The sequence below is a fragment of the Plecotus auritus genome, assembly GCF_963455305.1.
Source record: "Plecotus auritus genome assembly, chromosome: 5".
Classification (NCBI taxonomy): Eukaryota; Metazoa; Chordata; class Mammalia; order Chiroptera; family Vespertilionidae; genus Plecotus; species Plecotus auritus.
In genome coordinates, this window is record NC_137776.1 from 77,389,281 (window position 1) to 77,411,719 (window position 22,439).

Sequence of the window (22,439 nt, forward strand, 5' to 3'; positions counted from 1 at the left end):
GGCTCAGTGGATAGAGCGTCAGCCTGTGGACTGAAAGGTCCCAGGTTCGATTCTGGTCAAGAGCACGTACCTTTGTTGTGGGCACACCCCCAGTAGGAGGTGTGCAGGAGGCAGCCGATCGATATTTCCCTTTCATCGATGTTTCTAACTCTCTATCTCTCTCCCTTCCTCTCTGTAAAAAATCAATAAAATATATTTTAAAAAAAAGAAATTAAGCTTCAGGCTGTAGGAAAGAGTTACTATTTTTTTAGGTGTTTTCTGAAAATGATCCTAAGTTTAAAATCTCCTAGATTCAGAATTAAGATTTACAATAGAATAGTAATAATTCTAGGTTTTGAAAACTCTGATCAGAAGCTCATTCTTACTGACATTAAACTTTCTTCTATGCTTTCCAGTACAGTATATACTCATTAATTACCTCTTGAGTGAGCCAATGAATAAATGAGAATGAATTTCAATTTGGACATCTTCCCATTTTAATGAAAACCTCAGACATTTAAAAAAGTTTCACATTATTTTATTATGTACTTATCCCATATTTTATTTAACCTAGCTTCCAAAGATAAGCATTTGCATTTTTCCTCTACTTTTTAATAAAAAAAATATTTTAATGAATAATTTTATATGTTTTTATAAGTATCAAATTTTCTGTAGGTTAGGTTTTTAGATTATACATCTCGAGGTCAAGTGGTATGGATATTGTTAACTTAAATAGATTTAAATATAATTTCAAGTATCATTGTAATATTCTATTCTCTCAACCATTTCTAGAGAAAGCTTATGAGAGTACCCATTTCCTTCTACCCTCCACAAATCTGTATAACATACATTCTGCATCTGTCTATTCTGCCCAAGGTTGTTTCCTCTGAGAATGGATGAGCAGCTCGTCAAATGCCAGTGTGGCCAAGGACGGCTATTGTCTCCAACAGGCTTTTGTTCAGTTTGAAAAGATGTGAGAGGAAACTGTATCCTTCACAGCACTTCCCTTACATGTCCCAATGAATCACGAGTCCTAAAAACTCATTTGAATAAAAAATCCATTGCAGTTCCTCATATCCATGGATTTATAAGCCAAAGGTGTCTCCGTGTACTTTTCACACACCTGTTTCCTCCATGTCACTCCCATCCCCTGCCGCTTACCTAAATGCCATAGAAAGTAAATTAAAACAACTCCCCCAAATGCAGTGCCCAGAGAGACGTTCAGGCTTATGCTTTAATGTCCTCTCACCACTGCTATCATCCATCTCCATGTATGCCATCCTAGCTTTCAAGGGGATTCTAATTTCTGCCCTTTGATTCTCGGCTGATTTTAATTGGCTTTACCCAGTAGAATGCAACCAAGGTGGCACTGGGCTAGTTCTGGACCAAGCTCCTAAGAGGTTTAGGCAGAAACCACTTTTGTTTGGGAAAGCCAAGCATGATGCCAGAAATAAGCTCAAGATGGGCAAATAAATTCTGAGATACCTGGAAGTTAGAGGAAAGACAACATGAAGGATCATGATGAACCAGTTGTAAAGCTCTCTTACACTTTTCCGTTTAGTCCAGCTACTCAGCTGAATTCAGCAGGGAGGGAGCCCAGCCAATGCCACATGGAGGGAATTAACTAATCCCTGCTCAAATTCGTAAAGTAAAGAAATATGAGAAAAAATACAGGCATTGTTTTAAGCCATCATGTTTTGACATAATTGCTATGCAAAAATATATATGAAAAATTATCATTTTAATATTTATCAATATGAGTGTTAAAAAGAACTCTTATATTAATTTTATTTTATTAGAAACTAGTGGCCTTGTGCATGAAATTCGTGCATGGGGGGGTGTCCCTCAGCCCGGCCTACACCCTCTCCAATCTGGGACCCCTCAGGGAATCTCTGACTGCCAGTTTAGGCCTGAGAATCGGGCCTAAAGTGGGAGTCAGACATCCCTCTTGCAATCTGGGACTGCTGGCTCCTAACCGCTCACTTGCCTGCCTGCCTGATCGCCCCTAACCACTCTGCATGCTGGCCTGCTCACCCCTAACTGCCCCCCCCACCCCCACTGGCCTGCTTGCCCCCAACTGCCTCTCCCCGCCGGCCTGCTCACCTTCAACTGGCCTTCCCCCTTGCAGGCCTGCTCACCCCAAACTGCCTCCCCTTGCTGACCTGCTTGGCCCCAACTGCCCCCACCTCACTGGCCTGATAACCCCCAACTGCCCTCCTCTCCTGGCCTGATCACCCCTAACTACCTCTGCCTTGGCTGTGCCACCATAGCTTTGTCTGGAAGGTCTCCCAGTCTAATTAGCATATTACCCTTTTATTAGTATAGATCATTGAGGTTAAATATCTTCTCATATCTATTGGCTGTTTTCATTTCCGCTCTTGTAGTCTGCCATATTAGTGCTTGCCTATTTGCGCTCTGCCAAATTTTGATTCATATTGTTCAACTTGTCCTATGGATCACAACACAAATCTATGTAATGTTGTATACTAAGGATTACATTTTCTGTCACCAGTTTTGAAACAAACACACACACACACACATATTTCCTCAGTTTTCATATCTATGTGTTGTGTGTGTCTGTGTATACAAATGTTTTGCAGATATCTTTATCAATCATTTCCTTTATGATTTCACATTTAAAAATGGGACATATGATTGGACTTTTAAAATACTATTTGATCAGTTTCATTTTACTCATAGGTTTATTTTTTTAAGTTTACATTGTGTGATGTGAAAAGCTAGCCAAGTATCTTCATGCCATCTATTTAAAAATCTGTGCTTTCTCCATGTTCAGTATATATTATTACTTTTATCTATAAATAGGATGAATTTCTACTATTACACTTTAAAACATTTAAAAAGAGAAATATTCTTATATTTTTGTTGGGATTACATAAATCAGTGAGGAAGGATTTTTGCCTTAGCATACTGTGTCTTTCTATAAGATTCCTTTCAAGTTATGTTGTTGTTATTGTTTGTTTAATTATATCTATTTAAGAAAGAGATACATTTTCTTTCTTTTTTAACCATTTTATTGAGGTATGATTGACATACAAAAAGCTGTACATGTTTCATTAATATAACAATGAATTTAAAGATATGTCAATTATCTATTTTTATTTTAATATTTATGCCAGAAGTCTATGTTTAGTTCTAATTTTACTAGCATATATACTTATATTTTGTTTTCTAAATTATTATTAGTTTCATACAGTGGAAATAAAGCACTGAGATTCAGGAGAACATAGGAAAAGAAAATTGGTGGGAGTCAGGTCAAGATTGGAAGGGTGTTTCTCTAAAAGTTATTAATGAATGCTCTGAGTAAAAAAGAACAAAGGTTGCAGTCAAGAGAAAAGGCAAGTTCAATAGGAAGGAAAGGTCAAGCCTGCAAGAAAATGAAATAAAAGCAGAATAAGTACTAAGGTTGGGTTTAGAGAACCCAAATGAACCAGATGAGGGTGGGACTGAGTTAGACAATTATTGATTACTAGAGGCCCAATGCACAAAAATTCGTGCAGGAGTAGGCCTTCCTTCCCCCAGCTGCTGGCACTGGCTTCCCTCTGGCACCCGGGACCCAGGCTTCCCTCCTCCGGCTGCCTGCAAGCACCCAGGACCCGGGCTGGCTTCCCTCTGGCCCTGGCTTGGTCAGGAAGGATGTCCAGAATGACATCCAGATGACGTCCAGTCTAATTAGCCTATAACCCTTTTATTATTATAGACGTCCATGAGTTCTGGATTCGTAACAGTATGATCTTTAATTCAAGGAGTCCCTTGAATGATGTTAGAGCTGGGTGAATCTTGAAATGTAGTGAACTGTATTAGACACCACTTAGCTAACTAATCATAGACCTTCAGTTAAACTGAGTAGCGAATGAGATGACTGTACATCCCTGTGTATTATAAAAGTTAACTAGTCAACTCTGAAACCAATACTCTATCAGTGGTCAGCAAACTGTGGCTCGCGAGCCACATGCGGCTCTTTGGCCCCTTGAGTGTGGCTCTTCCCAAAATACCATGGCCTGGGCGAGTCTATTTTGAAGAAGTGGCGTTAGAAGTAGTTTAAGTTTAAAAAATTTGGCTCTCAAAAGAAATTTCAATTGTTGTACTGTTGATATTTGGCTCTGTTGACTAATGAATTTGCCGACCACTGCTCTAGGTGATGATATATTCCTTGACACTAACAATGTGAAAAGAACACAAGATGTCAGTAGTTTCATTAGTATTTAAGCACAAAGAACTATAATTTCTTCCTAATAGTTAAATTTACAGATGAAAAAAATTGAGGCTACATGAGGAAAATAACCACTAATTGCTATTATTATTTATAATAACCATGTATTAACAATATAAATTACAGTCACTTTAGAAAAGGAAAAGAATATGAAATAAATACATTAATAATGAAATGGCACAATCAGTGGCATTGTGAAAACTATAGTATGTGGATGCATGTGTGAGCTCACACACATGTCTCACAGGGAATTTCTAGAGGATGAAGACATATAAACATGTAGCAACTGTTTGATGAGAATTTTTTCAGGAAGATAGCCTTTAGATTCCAAGTATGTGTTTCAAACTCCTGCCTGGGCCAATAACCTCAAGTCTAAAGGAATGAGTGAAGACAAAGAAAAAAGGATAACACACTATACAAAGCTTGTGGAAATCAAGGTACTAAGTGAATGAAATGCTTAAAAGCCAAGTGAGAGACCGTGGATGTGATCTGCTCTGCCAGGCTAACCCACTGGAGGGACTGTCACAGAGATTTGGGTTTAATAAGAGCCTTGGGTTATTTTAGAGGCCTTGTATGTGAGTGAGCAAGTGGGATTTTTTTAATCCACCATTATTAAATTAACAAAAAATTGAACTAAAATATTAGTGTTCCTTAAAAATTCATAGATGATGAGATATTTAGAGGATGCTTATAAGGAATCAAAATGAACCTAAACCAAGGGGACTTGCATCTAATCATGGATGTGATAAAGCCTCCAAATCCCATCCACTTGAGATGACACTTCATCATGACTCCCAAGCACATCCAAGAAGAGAGATCTGCAAATTCCTCCAGGTGCCATCAACGCCTATAAACAGAAAATTGATTTCAGCTATTTAGCTGCATTTAGAGATCACAGGTTCAGAGCCAGTAATAAGTTGGGGAAAATGACAAAATGTTGCTAACTAGAGCCCCTAAATCAGGTGGTGAACGTGGAGTCTCAGAATGAGATGAACACAGAAAGTAATCAGGAAGTGCCAAAACAAATTAACCTTTCGGGGCTCTTGTTACTAATGGAAAGTCGAAGCCTACAGCACTGTCAGGTCCGACAGGTGCCCTTTGCTAAGTCATAATCAACAACAGCCTGGGAGGAATTCTTTGACTCAGACGCTATGAGCTGAGCAATATTCTTGAGAAATAGGCAGCGGTGTGCTCTCATTCTCATTTTCTTTCTCTAACTGTAAAATGTAATTTAAAATACCCAATTTTTATTTTTCACGACAACATTGGCTCAAAGCAAATAAAACCAGTGGGGCCAACTTCCCTAAAGCCAGTCTACCAAACAGAACTTCCAAATGCAGGTGAGCATTGATACTCTCTTCTCTCTTTAATGATCAGGTTTTTCTAATAGTAGGCCCCCTACGACTGTCCAACTACAGTCTAAACGCCAATTCGTGTTTCATCAGAAGCATATGAAAATTCACAGCCAGCAACTAGCAGTACTCAATAAAGAGCAAACCTTGATATATCTTTCACTGGGGTATTATAATAGAAAATAGTTAATAATATTTAGTTCACTATTTATAAATCCAACACCATGTATTTTCTACAATTAGCGCATTGCAACACCTCTGTCTTCATAGAAAGAGTCTAGCTAGAAGTGTTTCAGTTAAAAAAACAAACAAACCTCATTTAGAATCTGAACACCAGAGGCTATAAGAAAACCAAAACTGTTATCTACTGATTTATTCATTAATTCATTCAGCTTATATGAACAAAGCACTGTGCCTAGAAATATAGCCTCCTTCAATGAAACCATGGTACCTTTTCTAAAATGCAAATCATATCCATCCACTGGTTGTCCACAGGATTAAGGACAAACTCTTAATAGTTTACAGCTGGCTACTAACATGGGTGTATGGGGCTCTGCTAGAATTGTAGAAGCCCACCTGAGACCCCCTGAATTAGAGTCTGCATTTCTCTCCAGTGCCCAAGTTCTGCTGGAACTGACAGTCTGCTGACTACACTTTGAGAAGCTCTGCTTTATAAAGCTCTGTGTGGTAAACCTTGCTTTCTTTTCCTGTAGATGTGCCACCCTGCCCCCTTCCCAGGTATGTCCCACGCCCCAGCCAGATAATTTACTCAAAATACATTTTATTATTATTTTTTTGTATGAAAGGTTAATCCTACTTCCTCCTAGCAGTCCTGCCCTGTACGAGTGTTAGAAATAAGGTGAGCTCCCACCAAGTCAGAGGTCCTGGTAGAACACAAAACATACTCGGGAGCCAGGCAGCAAGGCAAACATCTTTACTTCTACAGAGAAGGGTGCACACACATGGTCTGGAAGCCTGTGCACACCAAGCAGGTGGGTTGCTTGGGTTTATAATCCCTGATGCATGTAACCTGTCTTTTGCTCTTGATTGGAGCTCAGGCACAGTCTTTCGCGATTGGCTAATTCAAAGGGAGAGGTTGCCTTTGTGGTTTCAGGATGGCAGCCCCCAGGGGAGCTGCAACCATGCGGCCAACATGGCGGCTGCCAAGCAATGCAGTCCAAAATGGTGGCTGTCTAAACTATTCTTTGACAGAGAAGATGACTTGTTTATTCTCACATGAGCTACTCTTTTAATTCAACCCCTCCACCCGCTTCATTTTCAAGGGCTCCCTTTTCCAGGTTTCAGGTTACAAGCCAAGTCTTTCAAGAAGCTTTCCTCCATATGCCCAAATCGGACATGTTCCCCTCCCTTGCAGTCCCATAACACCCTTTCTTTGCCTCTATTGGAAAAGTAGCCCTGTCTTTCCACATCTGCTCATTTACTTCTTTATATCTACCACTAGTCTCCAGTGCTTTGGAGTTCTTCCTCTTGTTTAATCTTTATCATAAGGACTTGGTAAGGTACTGGCTAAGAATGTAATGTGTAATTGTTGAATAAATCCTGAAAAATCTTTTATACATCTTCTCTAGGGTTATTTGTGTGTTGAGCATTTTTAAGTCTTAAAATCAAAAGACTTTCCTTCTATAAGGGAATTTAGACCATTGAGAAGCAGGGGAGGAAAATGCATGGGGAGGGATGGGCTCAGCGGGACCCATTCTGAGGAACACTCTCAGGCATGACTGTGCTCCGGTGATACTCATTTTGATGAATTGCTACCCCATCTCTGGAGTTGAGAGGCGCTTCATGGGATAAAACCACAACTACTTTAGAATATGCTGTATTTTATTTTCTGTACCAAACAGCAGGTTTTAAACTCACAGACTTATTTTCCTTTGCTGCTTTATGGCTGCTTGGCCAAGGACTGCTTACAAGGGGCAGTTCACTTTGAATAGAAAAGTCTCGGCAAGGGAGATAGTCTGACAGCAACATATTTTTCTGCAAATGATATAAATGCATTGAGCTCACAATTCCAGAGGTATTCAGATAGATGTGTAAGTATGTGTTATTTCTCATGGAGAGGGTTAATGTAGTGTGTCTTATCTTTTTCAGACCACATGAACCTCTATTATATTCTTGTGTTTCTTTATTGAATCGTTTATCTCGATTTCAGTGGCAACCTGGGTGCCCTCATATAGCTGCACAAAAATATATATCAACGTAATAAGAAAGTAGTTTTCTTTATTGTTTAGAAACTAAAAAAAATAAATAAAAATAAAAATAGCTATGCCTAGAGTAGAGGGAGAGCCATCTTTTGTGAGCTCTGATTTGGATTTCTGAGCCTGTTTATATGGTATAAGTTTCTTTGAGAGTTACATGGTACTTTAGCAACATGGAGCAAAAAGGTCGTTGATGGCCAGAGGCTGGGCAGGGGGTGGGGGGTGGAGCAGGGACTGGGTGGAGGGAAAATGGGGACATCTATATTAGTATCAACAATTTAAAAAAAGGCTTGGATAAGTATGGAGGGGGGGCAGGAAAACATGCATAAACTTTCAAATAAAATAATTTCTCCATGTGACTTATGATCACTGTACATCTGTTATTTTAATCTTTTAACTATCACAATTTAGAGAGGTTCTTTTTCCTATTTATTAAGTCCATGTGAATGTATTGAGCTATCATGATAATGGTTTCTGTTTACTATTCTCATCAAATCTACTTTCCTCTTAATGCTGTTTTTTTTTTCTTTCTTAAACATTCATGTCTTGTTATAGTCTCTAATGAAGGCTTAAAGGTAGGAGTATATTTTCTTATGAAACTGTACAATTGTTCATCTCTACCCAAAGCAACTTTTAAAATTTACTATATAGAATGTAAAGATAAGGCCAGGCTTTTCCATTTAAATGACAACTTCAACATTACTACTACTCACTGAGTTTTTATACTGATTTAGGCATCAGTCTAGTTGCTTTCACCTGTTTACCCTGACATGCAGTTCACAAAAATATTGACATTTTTCATTTGAGAAAATTGAAGCTGAGATATTAAGCAATTTGCCCAATTTAAAAACTAAAATGAGCAGAGCTGGGACTTGAACTCAGGTCTCCTGGTGTCAAACTTAGTTCCTCACACTACATGATTTTTATTAGATACTTAACTTTATAAGGAGGTGCTTGATGTGAACCATGTGTTTCATTCACCATATCAAACTTATGTCCCATGAAGAAATAATGTGCACTTACATTTTATATTTTGCATACAAAAAAATATTGTTTAAAAACAAAACTATGTCTAATTGTAGAAAGAGAAAAGTTATCAACAAGTTTTTCCCTAAGACCCATAAAACAGCAGGTGATGCGGAGATTTTCCATTTAGTGTACATCTCATTAGCTCTGTAATTTGCTCAATAGCATAATAAAAAAGGAAATTCTAAGTCATTAAAGCCTTCTCAATCTTTACTGCTACAAGTACCTGATGAAATAAGTAAATGATCCATCCTGCTTGGCAAGCATTTTTTTATTCAAATGCACAACTAATTTAACACCATACAATGCTAGGACCAATAATTGTGTGTCCTTACTTTTAAAAAAGAGCTAAATATGAGTCAGTAGTTTCTGAATCATTAAGCATGAAGAGACACCCATGGAAAAAGACAAAACTTCACTGCCAAGGTGTGTGGCCAATTACTACTATATGAGGTACAATGGATCCTGACTGAGATATACACTAAATATCCAATAGGGAAATGGCTAATCATTTCTCCTTGTTATGACAGGGTCAGAGGGAAGCGTTCTGACATAATGAAGAGATCACACTGTGCCTCTGTATTCTGATATACTTGGGAAATAGGAACATCTTCCCAAGGCAGTTTCCACATCTACCCAGTAATCAGTGAGAACTCTTGTCGGTTTCATGCTATCATGAGACAGTGACAGCCTATCTTTAAGCTTGCAATTACTAAGATGATTTTGGGGTGGTTAGCAAGACTGAAAGATTAAGTCTTTAAGCCATTTAGAGCTATTTCGAGGGTATACTCTATTACATATCACATTACTGTGTGACATGATTGTTTTCCACAATAACTGCCTCTTTCATCCTTAAATTTATCGTGTTTGCAGGTTGACATAAGCACGATGCACAAAGTCTGTGTACTGAGACGAGGTGATATATTTTATTGTATTATGGAATATGCAGTGCATTCTGAAATTATGACTGCAATGTCTCTACTGAATTCTCATACTAACATCTCAAAATACCTCATGTGCAGGTTCCACTCACGGGTCCCAAGCTGGGAAATGCCACTCGGTTGAGTTCTAGGGACTGAATTGGAGGGAGTAAGATATTAACTTAAAGATGTGAAAATAGTCAGCAAAGAGATGGAGCCACGAAGAGTGTCAAAATAAAAAAGGAAACCAGAAGAGAAAAATCAAATGCCAGGTGAATGTGGTAAGGGTAAGTCCTTCCTTCTTTAACCAAACCAGTGATTGTGGCTTCCCTGTGTTCCAGGCACTCTGATAAATATTAATTATCCACTGGTAAATAAAATAACTGTGACTTCTGCCTGCATGGAGCTTAAAAGTGTAGTTGATATTGTCAAGGAAGTCAGCTCAAGTCCCCAAAGATCAATTTACTGCATGAAGTTCATAAAAAATGAAAACAGTTTAGTCCTTGGGAGCAGGGAGGTCAGCAAGGGGTCAGGGAGTGAAGCATTATATGGGAGTTGTTGATACAAATTGTTCAGCAGGGCATGGGAATTAATGAGAGGAGAAAGGTTTGCTCTGACCAAGGTCCAGCCACGTTAGAGCAGGGCAGCTGGCCTGGTTAAAAGCACAGGGACAGCCCCAACACTGTCACTGCGGCCTAATTGCACTCCAGCCTCTGCAAATAACAGTGGCCAACACAGAGAGCTTATATTTTATTGTACCAGACACCATTCTACGAACCTTACACTGAATGTGTCATTTGATTCTCAAAGCACTTGCTTAAAGAAGGTGTTATTATTATCCCCATTCTACAGACGGAGAAACTGACACAAAGAACAGGCTTAACACTAACAATGTGCCCAAGGTCACATAGGAGGTACATCGCAGAGCCAGGATTTGAATTGGACTTTCCAGTACCTGGATTCGGCTTTTAACTACCATAATTTTTTAATTAGGCTGATTTTAAGATTGTTTGACAGAATGAGTAAGCAAGCATCCGAAAGTTATGTGTAGTATTCCCAGGCTTACATTCTGTCCCACTTGGTGTGCTGGCTGGATATGTGCCTCCAGGCTGAGAACACAGGCTCACTTTAAACCAGTCATGGGCAAACTACGGCCTGCGGGCCGGATCCGGCTGTTCTATCCGGTTCTCTTGCTCTCCCCTCCGCTCCTTTACTTTGAATTTATATTAGTTCACACAAACACTCCATCCATGCTTTTGTTCCGGCCCTCCGGTCCAGTTTAAGAACCCATTGTGGACCTCGAGTCAAAAAGTTTGCCCACCCCTGCTTTAAACCAATCTGGTGTTGAGGAATTTACCAGGCAACCGGAAAATACACGAGTACTGGAGATTCAGAAAAAAACCTTTATTTAAAGCAGGGATTCGAAGATCCAAATCCTGAACAACCTATACAATGAGATTACTTCTTATATATATTTATAAATTCTTTGTTTCCTTGCTTCCAGGCTTTTGTGGTGGGCTTTCACAGCCCCTCCTGAATCAGTTAGAATGGGGAAGTTAGATTGTATCTAAATGCCTGGCCTGGGTGGCGCCAGCAACGCGCCCCCCCTCCCCCCCCCCCCCGCCCCATCCTGCCAAGCTGCCAAATTCCTGGCCCATGGCCCCTGCAAACTGGGAACACCCAGGAAAGCAGACTATTGCCTAAGGAAGGGGCAGTGACTTTAGTATAGGCAAACAAGAATGTGCACTAGGTCACTGGTCACTAGCACATATTCAGATTGCTAGTCCTCCCCCCGCCCCGCCCCCAGGTTGCCCCCTATATTCTCCTTCACTGGCACTTGGAACCTGCTCTTCTGCATCCAGACCACTGCCTTGAACCTGCCTGGCTTCAAGTTGTCACAAAATGAAGACCTACCTCTTTCTCACTAGTCTTTCAAAATCGTGTTCCTGACTGTGAACATAGAGAAGCTGGTGGGACTTGCAATATCATCTGTTTATTTATGCATTAAATATATTTTTTTAATTTTTTACCATTTAGACATTGTCTGCCTACCTTGTTCTCCACACACTAATATGGGTACACTTCTTCTTATCAGACTTACCTCTTTACTGGCATAGTTTAGACCTTTTTGTTGTCAACTGTTTGGGATATTCAGGAATAGATAGCACGTTTAAGCCTGTCCTTTAGTCTGAGCCTCTGTCTGTTGCCCGCAACCGAGTCTGTCCCTGAGTCAATAGCAGTGGAAATGTCAAGTGTCCAGATCATGGTTACTCCATATTCTCTTGCCTTCTATTTGCGATAAACGAACACAGAATTTGTGCCTACACAGAACCAACTACCATTAAGAAACCAGTGGGCAGCCCCATTCCTTTCTCAAGCTATATGCCTTGAGGCTGTTTCCCGGGAAAGAACCTTCATCTCCCCTTCAGCCTACAGCAGGAGGGCACCTTTTCTTTGTTTTTGTGTTTTGTTAATCCATTGATTCTTGAGAGAGGGAGGGAGATGAGGGAAGGAGAGAAATATCAATGTGAGGGAAACATAACATCCATTGGTTGCTTCCCACACAAGCAGAACCCAGTGGGATCAAGCCCTAACCAAGATACATGCCCTTGACTGCAATGGAACCCAGGCTGCCACATTGGCTAGGGTATGAGGGTGCCTTTTCAAGTACCCATGAAGTTGCTGAATAAGGATAGGTTTGTGTGCAGGTAGCTTGCGTAGCTCTGTGCATATCTCCACCAATGCCCAGAAACATAGTACTGACCCTTGGCCAAAATAGGTATAGCAGTTATTAGCTAGAGATTTATAATATGATTTTTTAAAATATATTTTATTGATATTTTTACAGAGAGGAAGGGAGAGGGATAGAGAGTTAGAAACATCGATCAGCTGCCTCCTGCACACCTCCCACCGGGGATGTGCCCGCAACCAAAGTACATGCCCTTGACCGGAATCGAACCCGGGACCCTTCAGTCCGCAGGCCGACGCTCTATTCACTGAGCCAAACCGGTTTCGGCTATAATATGATTTTTAAAGACCAATACTCAGCGGAAGGTACCCTGTAGCAGTTTATGTTGTTTACGGAAAATGCTTGTATGGTTACAGACTGGTCTGAGCTATGTTTAGCAGTGCTTATTTTGCATGTTTATTGCAGGTTCATGATCTGAAAGGAAAGCATTTTCTTATGTTACTGAGAAAGTTCCCTGGAGCCGTGCCTGGAGGCCTTAGGCCTCTCTGATATTTTCCTGTGCTTTTTATCTCCTGCTGTACTGTATCCTTCATCTTTATTAAAGCCTTATGTGGGACCTTATATAATTGCCTTTAGTTGTCATATGTGCAAGATATCAAGCTGAACAACTAGTCTGAAAATTACAGATTGTTATTCTAGTTCTGTTTCTTGATATACATTAAGAGTAATAATGTCTTCCCTTTATTAACTTAGTAGGTATTGAATTATTCGCTTTATAAACATTATTTAATTGTCAAAATATGTATTGAACATATTTTATAGGCCCAAGAGTGTGATAGATGTTTGAGAAACAAAAGTTACAAGAAAGATTACCTGGCATCTGTAGAACATCTGACCTAACAATCAACAGAGATAATGTTGCTTTCAGATTCACTTTTTTACTGTACAAAAATCACTCTCACACATCTTTTACAAAAAGCAAACTATGGTTACTTTCATAGATAAGTCTGTAGCAAATTTTTTTCATTCCACTATGTGGCATGAATGTCAATAAATTTACTTCTATAATATTTTTTATGTCACTCTATTATTCATGTGAATGTATTTTTAGTTACCTATTTGAAATAGTTATTATCAATCATTAGATAACCTCCTGTTTTTAGACTAGGCATATCCCCACAATTTCAGTGCATGGAACACTGTTTCTGATTGGGGGTGGGGGAATACTTAGTTGTACCATCCTATATAATAAAAGGCTAATATGCAAATGGATCGAACGGCAGAACAACCGAACAACTGATCGCTATGACATGTGCTGATCACCAGGGGGCGTGCACAGAACATGGCGGGTGTGGGCAGTAGGCAGCAGGCAGCAGAGCGCAGAACATGGCGGGCATCGGCTCTGGCGGGATGGTGGAGCAGGTGAGCGGGGGTGCCAGATCAAGGTGTGGCACTGGTCACTATCATCAGCGCGAGCCTCTGGTGGTTACTGAAAATTCTTTACTCCTGTGTGCTGTGGTCCCGCCTGGAGCTCACACATACTGCCAGCACCGTCCCTGCTCGCACTCACTGCTGGTGCTGGAGTCGCCACTCACACCCGCTTCCAGTGCCTGGCGCCCACAGGCCCCTATCACTCAGCGCTGTCAGCGGGTGCAAGAGGTAGCTGCCGGCCCCAATTACCCCTCAGGGCTTCTCCACCTCCCCCTGCTCCTGAGGGGTGATCGGGATGGCAGCCGCCTCTCGCACCTGCTGACAGCAACGGCCCCCTCACACCTGCTGCTGGTGCTGGACCCACCGCTCGCACCCACTGCTGGCGCCTAGCGCCAGCCCTGATCACTAGGTGTCGTCGGAGGGTACAAGTAGCAGCTGCTGGCTCTGATCGCCCCTGAGGGCTTCTCCACCTCCCCAGTGAGTGCGAGCAGGGCTGGCGCCATCAGCGCCTGGGAGCAGCAGCGGTGGGAGCGGGGCTGCCAGCAGCAGGGGACCAGGGGCCACAGCGGGAGGGGCTGGGAAGGAGCATGGAGGATGGGCCCAGACCCGTCCCTGTGCCCATCACAGCCTCGCAGCTTACAGTTCCTTTTAAGGTGCACGAATTCGTGCACTGGGCCCCTAGTTACTGATAAAATCTTAACAGCCTTAGGCAGAAATTATTAGGTATAAGTCTTAGGAAAGCCAGGAGAAACATTATATGTGTAACCCTGTTTTGGAGGTCACCCAAGAGCTAGTTATTGCCTTTCTTTTGTATCATGATCTTTTGAAATTTCCCAGTACTTATCTCTGAAACTACCAGATTTTAGTCATTTGCTTGCTTGCAGGAAAGGAGGAGAAGGAAAGTGCCTGGGCGCTACTTATCATCCTGACAAACAGCCCTGGAGGATTCTTCTGATCTGTTCCATTTTTCCTGATTTGTCTTGAACTGAAGCAACTGAGGCAACGTATTGCAAAATGAGAGAGAGAGAGGGAGAGAGAGAGAGAGAGAGAGAGAGAGAGAGAGAGAGAGAGAGAGAGAGAAAGGTGCAGAGAATAAGATTGATGCCCTTTGGTAATTCTGACTATCTTCCCAAATATCTTCCATCTTAAAGACAAGAAACAGTTCTAAAAATGATCCTACCTTTTGTGATCTCTTTTCTTCCCATAAGCACACAGATATACTAGTGCGTGTACACACACACATAAACACACATACAGAATCAACTTTCTTGAGACAAAATCCCAATATTAAATATTATAATGAGCTTTGTGACCCCAAGATAGCATCTAAGGTTTCCATAAAGAGAAGACTTTGTTTAGATGCTTAAAAAGATGAATAACTATTTGTGGTGATCCAATCTAGGATTGGACCTATGCAATCAGCCTAGGATTTGCTAGATTGCTAAGTACTCCCAATTTTAATGTTGTATTTAGCAAATGATATAGTTCAACAATAGGAACTCAATGAAGCCCAAGCTATAAAGCCAGCAGGGAACAGATTAGGCTCTATGCCACGAATAATTAGAATCTGTCAGATCATCAGTTCTGTGTATATATCCTTAACCAAGATAGCGTTTTTCCATCTCCATCAATCATGAATACCTCCTGACTTTTATACAGTAATAATAAACTTATTCCAAATAATTCTGCAGTCAAAACAGCCTTTAGGTTTTGCAGTTACATGACTGGATTATTTTCCTTTATAATGTTCACGTTTTTATTAAGTGCCCTGTAAATCTGATTTATTTCAACTAACATACAATAAAATCCTTATTACCTTAAATTATGGACAGAATAAATTGTTCAGAATATGTAACATTTGTAAAACTTTTACAAAATTAATGCATATGATTGACATCTTTGTAACATGTACCTTGTTAAAAGAAATGAGTTGAAAACATTTTAATGTTTTTTCAACTGATGCTCACCAGGCATAAGTATATTTCTCCCATATACAGATGATGTGAGCCATAAGGCAGATGACAACCTGCTACCATACTGAATTGAACACATAGAAAACTGCTAAGTGCTGACATGTACCATTTGGTCAAACTTCAATCTGATACATTGATGATGCCTTTGGAATCTGATAAAGCACAGGCATCTAGTTAATGAAAAAGAAAGTATATGAAAACATAAATTACTACATCCTTACATCTTTAAGGCTTTCAATTATTAAAACCAAAAAAAAAAAAAAAAAAAGATTGACCTTGGAATGAACTTTTCTGAATTCATATCATTGCCATTCCACTTACTAGTCTGATAAATAAGTACCCTGATTATTTATCTTAATCTAATATGGAGTAAACATCTATCCTGCTTGCTTTTGATATGTTTTAATTTCACAAATAGAGCACTAATATTACCTTCCTGAAACACAGTCAAATAATTGTACAGAGAAAAACATGAATAATACTTATAATGGTCTTCCTATTTGCTTTCCTACCCCCTCCTCAGAAATTTCTAAATTTAAGAATTTGATGTTTTATTCTGTAATTTTTCTAGGTATTTACATATTTGTAATATGTAAATATAGAACATTTCTATATTTCTAGAAATGCTCTATGTATTTTTATAGAACATTATTATTATTATTATTTTTTACTTAACTATATAGTTTAGCAATCAATACATGTGCCTTTAGCTAACTCTTTAGGTATTAATTGTTTAAAGTATTAAAATATTCTCCTATTGATGGAGCTGCTACAGTAACAACTTTAAATAAACACAAATATTTCATTGGGATAGAGTCATGAGATTGAAGTTGTTGTATTAAAAATTGAGTGTTTTTAATTTTGGTAAATATTAACAAATTGCTAAAAAGATTTTCCATTTATGATCCCACTTGATATGAGGTTTTCTTTTTCTGAATCATCAGCAACACTGGGAATTATCACACTTTGAAGTTTGATAATGAGTTTAAAAATTGTTTAACCATTTCTCTGATTATGAATGCTTTTGTACATCTATATAAATGTTTACTAACCATTTGGTTTGTATATCTTTTGTAAAATATCTGTGTTCATCTTTCTTATATTGGGTCCTCTTTTAGAAATTCTCATTCACTAAAGGAAATTATATACCACTAGAGGCCTGGTGTATGGATTTGTGCCCCAGTGGGGTCCCTCGGCCTGGCCTGCAGGGATCGGGCTGAAACCGACTCTCTGACATCCCCCGAAGGGTCCTGGATTGCAAGAGGGTGGTTCTCAGGTGATGCAACCCAGAATCGGGCTCCTTCCTCTCTGGTTCAGGATGTGTCACCTGAGAAACCACAGCTGCCAAGTCACTGCAGCTCAGCAGCTCCTGCATTGAGTGTCTGCCATCTGTAGATCAGTGTGTGTCATAGCTACTGGCCAGTCAGCCAGTCAGCTGGTCGCTTAGGCTTTTATATATATATAGATAGATAGATAGATAGATAGATAGATAGATGATAGATAGATATCAGACTTCATAATTCTGTCAGCCAATCTTCAGTGTAATTTATTGATCTTAACATTTTTGAGGGAGTTTTGTTGAAGTCTTCCCAACTGTGACTTGTCAAATATTTTTGTATTTTGTTATGCGTTTTAAATTAAATTTGAAATTATTAATATAGCACATACTCTTTTATTAGGTATTTAAACTTTATTAATATGTTTCTACTGTATAATTTATTATTATTAAAAAGCTTTTTTTATCCATTTTTAAATCCCATTTAAAAGTTTGTATACTGAAAAATATTCAGCCTAATATTAGTATTGCTACATATCTTTAATTGTAGTTAGCATCTGCTTGGTAAATCTTTTAACATTGCACCATTCTGTGTCATTTTAACCTTTGTCTTTTTTATATGGTATTTAGTTTTTCAAAAAATGTAAATGATAATTTACTTCTTAATAAAAATGTAGCTTTCTATATTGCTGTAATTATTGAGCATTTAGATTTATTCATTCCATTATATTTTAAATTTTTGTTCACCTTTCTTTTCTTGTTCTTTGTCTTATTACTTTCCTGCCTTTTCCTTTATTGATTACATTTCCTTAATTCCAATATTTTTTCCTCTAATAATTTAACATGTATATGTAGCATTGTAATGTGATGACTACTTTCATATTTCTAGCACATTTATTAAACAAAACCAAGTAAATATCTATACAAACTAGAATGCAAGCATGCTTGCATTGTTGATCCTTATTTTGAGTATGCTTTATATTTTGGTACAAGATTGCTATCAATATTTTTCAGTCCAAAGAAAAATAATTGTTTAGAGTTAAATTTAAGTTTTACTAAATTACTTGTTTACACATTGGCTTTGCAGCTCATGATTTTTTAAATTAATTTTTTATCTTACTACTAGAGGCCCAATGCATGAAATTCATGCAAGGGGCTCCAAGGGCTGAGGCAGCAGCAGCAGCCCTGGCTGCCGCCTCGGCCCTCGCAGCCCTGGCTTCATCCAGAAGGTCGTCTGGAATGTCATCCGGAAGGTGGTTCGGCTGTCTGGTCTAATTAGCATATTACCTTTTTATTATTATAGATGGTGTATATCTTTTTGGAAATACCTCAACTATCCCTCATCTTAGAATGCTAGTGTGGCCAAATATAAAATTCTAGGTTCAACTCATTTTTTTAAAATATATTTTATTGACTTTTTTTTACAGAGAGGAAGGGAGAGGGATAGAAACATCGATAAGAGAGAAACATCGATCAGCTGCCTCCTGCACACCACCTACTGGGGATGTGCCCGCAACCAAGGTACATGACCTTGATCGGAATGGAACCTGGGACCCTTCAGTCCACAGGCCGACGCTCTATTCACTGAGCCAAACCGGTTAGGGCGGTTCAACTCATTTTTCTCACAGATTTACTTCAATGTCAAGTGGTCCTGATTATAAATGGCACATTAACAAACCAAGGATTAGTTTTATTGGGCACAAGTGGGAGCACTGGATCTTCTGCCATTACTTTCTCGCTGAAGTGACAGCCCTAAACCAAACCAATAGGACAAGACACCTGAAAAATAATACTGGATCCTATCAGTCTATTTACCTCTGAGCTGGACACTGAGTGTTGTAAATATTTGTATTTCCTTTCAAAACCACTCACAGAGAGGAATCCAACCTCATCTGCTATCAAGAACTGTCTCCATAGCCCTAACCGGTTTAGCTCAGTGGATAGAGCATCGGCCTGCAGACTGAAAAGTCCCAGGTTTGATTCCAGTCAAAGGCATGTACCTTGGTTGCAGGCACATCCCCAGTAGGGGGTGTGCAGGAGGCAGCTGATCGATGTTTCTCTCTCATCCATGTTTCTAACTCTCTATCCCTCTCCCTTCCTCTCTGTAAAAAATCAATAAAATTTATTTAAAAAAAAAGAACTGTCTCCATAGAAACTCTCCAAGCTTCATCCTCAACACTCCCAAACTTAGATTGTTAAGGATTTTGAATGTTTCTCTGCCACATAAAAATATTACCCAGCTCAGAATCATGAGCTTAATCCCTTAGTTCAACTATCACCTTTTCTGAGAAATTTTACCTGCCTCCCAGAGATAGATAGATGAATAGATAGATGATAGAGATAGATGATAGATAGATAGATAGATAGATAGATAGATAGATAGATAGATAGATGATAGTATAAAGAGTACACATATACATACGAGGGGGGGGCAAAAGTAGGTAGGCTTATAGTTGTGAGTATGAAAAATAGTTTATTTTTGTATTATTATTTATTAATTATTGTATTATTTTCCATGCAAACAACTGCAAGCCTACTTTTGCCCAACTCTGTTTATATACAATATATTCTATTCAGAGTTAAGAAAGTCACAATTCTAATAAAACTGAAAAAAAAGATGAAAAGCAACCATCTCCAGCATGACTTCTCCATTCTTCCTTCTGTTCTGAGAAGCAATCTTCCTTTAGGCAATACATGTTTTTCAGTTTTTCTATTTACTATCTCCATATTTCAAAATAATCAACAATCTCATACAACACCAGCTATATAGCCCATCCCCTTTCCCAATTTTTGTTATAGCATTCTTTTTATTTATTCTTTCATTTTCTTTGTAACTTAAATAATATGCTTATTCTACTTGTTGCCTTAACTCTAGTCACCATTTCCATTAGACTCTATAAAATGAGCACCTCTAGTCTATCACCTTGTTTTGTTTTCTACTCTGTATTTCCCATTTTAAAACAATAAAAATTTGTTAAGAAATTTATTCAGGACTAAACTTTGTTCTGTTATGGAAATCGAGTTTTTGTTATTTACCAATAGATTGTTAATAAAAATTAAGATCAAAACCAAATTTTATATTTCTACTTTTATGACTGTTGCTCAATTAAAGATCATTTATGTTACAGAATTACACATTCTTTTTAAGGTGTTCAGTTTTGTAGCTACTAAGTCCTTTGTTGAGAATACTAAAATCAATGGCATATACAATCTCCTTCCCAACATTCTACCAATTGTTAAAATCATACCATATTTTAGTTTATTTTATATGTAGACTATGATTTTAATGTACAATGTTTGTTTTCTAGCATGTTTGTCTTTTTTTATTATTATTACTAATCTGTGAATTTCTGGTGCATATTACATTTTCAGAATGAGGGAAGATAGACTAGAAATGAATATAAAATTATTGAATGTCTGAGTAGAAATTAAAGAAAGCATTTATATAAAAGTGAAGTTTGTCATCATTTCATAACAGACACAACATACTAATGCTTTTATTTCTCAAGAATTACAGAATCTAACATTATTTTCCATTAAAAAAGTCAATGAATGGAGAAGTTAAAGCACTTTACAGATGTTTTGATTTTGAAGGATTACTAGAGAATTATTTTTTAAATCACAAACAGTGATATACTGAGGTATCCATAGATCTCTTTTCTTACTAGTCAATTAAATCCAATTAAGAGGGTTTTCTAAAAATTTTTTAAATTGCATCTCTGTTTAATAAAATTTTGTGTATATAATCAATCAACTCATGTTTTCTCTCATTTTTCTTTTAGCAAATCAATAAATATTTTGTGATGCTTTAATAAGTATTAAATGAGTTGAAATTAAGTTAGTCTACATCATTATATAGTTAAAACATTTTCAATATGTATATCCAAATCTCTCACTGGGAATATATAACATAAATTTTGGAATCATAAATTCTACATATGATTTTAAAATATTACAGAATTTTAAATTCATGTTATAATTTCTGCAGTCACAATATTGCTAGTACCCCCCAAAAAGCAAGTCTAAGCCATGTACCTGGGAAAATGCCATAATTTTAATTTAAGATGGTGAAGGAATCCCCTCAAATGATGTTATTATTTTAGGCCATAAACCTCTCAGTTTCAGGCCAGAAAAGACTTCCAGAGCCATTTGACCACGAGGAAGCATGGCCTTTACATCTAATCTCTAGGTAATTAGGTTTAGATCAGGTTATAGGGATGGAGCCCCTATGATGGCTTTGATGCCTTTATAAGAGGAGGAGAAGACCAGAGGCCTCCTCCCTCTCTCTCTCTCTTTTTCTCTCTTTCTTTCTATCTGTCATGTGAGAACACAGCAAGAAGGTGACCATCTGCCCTAGCTGGTTTGGCTCAGTGGATAGAGCATTGGCCTGCGGACTGAAAGGTCCCAGGTTCGATTCCAGTCAAGGGCATGTACCTTGGTTGTGGGCACATCCCCAGTATTAGGTGTGCAAGAGGCAACTGATCGATGTTTCTCTCTCATCGATGTTTCTAACTCTCTATCCCTCTCCCTTCCTCTCTGTAAAAAAATCAATAAAAAATATAAAAAAAGAAAGTACAAGTCAAAAATACTTGTCCTAAAAAAAAAAAAAAAAGAAGAAGAAGGTGACCATCTATAAGCCAGAAAGAAGGCTCTCACTACAAATTAAACTCTTCCAGACCTCAATCTTGAACTTTCCAGCTTCCAGAATTGTGGAAAAATAAATATTATTTTTTAAACCACTCATTTGTGATATTTTGTATGGCAGCCTGAGCTATGACATTTTGTCTCCACCCATGGACTTCAGACAAAAGCTAGGGATCACGAGAATTCATTTGGAGGATACACAGCCAACCATATCAGGGTTCCATGCTAGTGCATCTGTGGTGCAAGCTGTAGGGAACATGCCCAGTGGTAGCCCACTGGCATCATTACTGGACCAACTCTATGGCAGGATTTTATGGCTTCATCTCTGGCCACAAATTCTCTGAGCCTGGATTTCTGGCACTTTCAGAACTTTGAATATTCAGCTTTTGTTTACATCAGCCAGAGTTAGTGTCTGTTATTTTAAGCTAACTGTTCTGACATATATCAGTAGCTATTTTTAAATATTGTAATTAGTTGTCATGATTATATAACTTTTAGATATAGTGTGTTTAATGTAGGTTACTTTTGTTCTATAAAAAATAGTTCACTGCTTTATTGAACTCTTTCCCTGTTTTAATATAACATAGTGACAAACCACTTCGTTTCTAGAAAAAGAAAAGCTTATATATACATCTAAATTATAATTAAGCCTGGTTGTGCATCCCTAGCTGTGAGGTGACTGATCAGTTTGGCCATATTGGT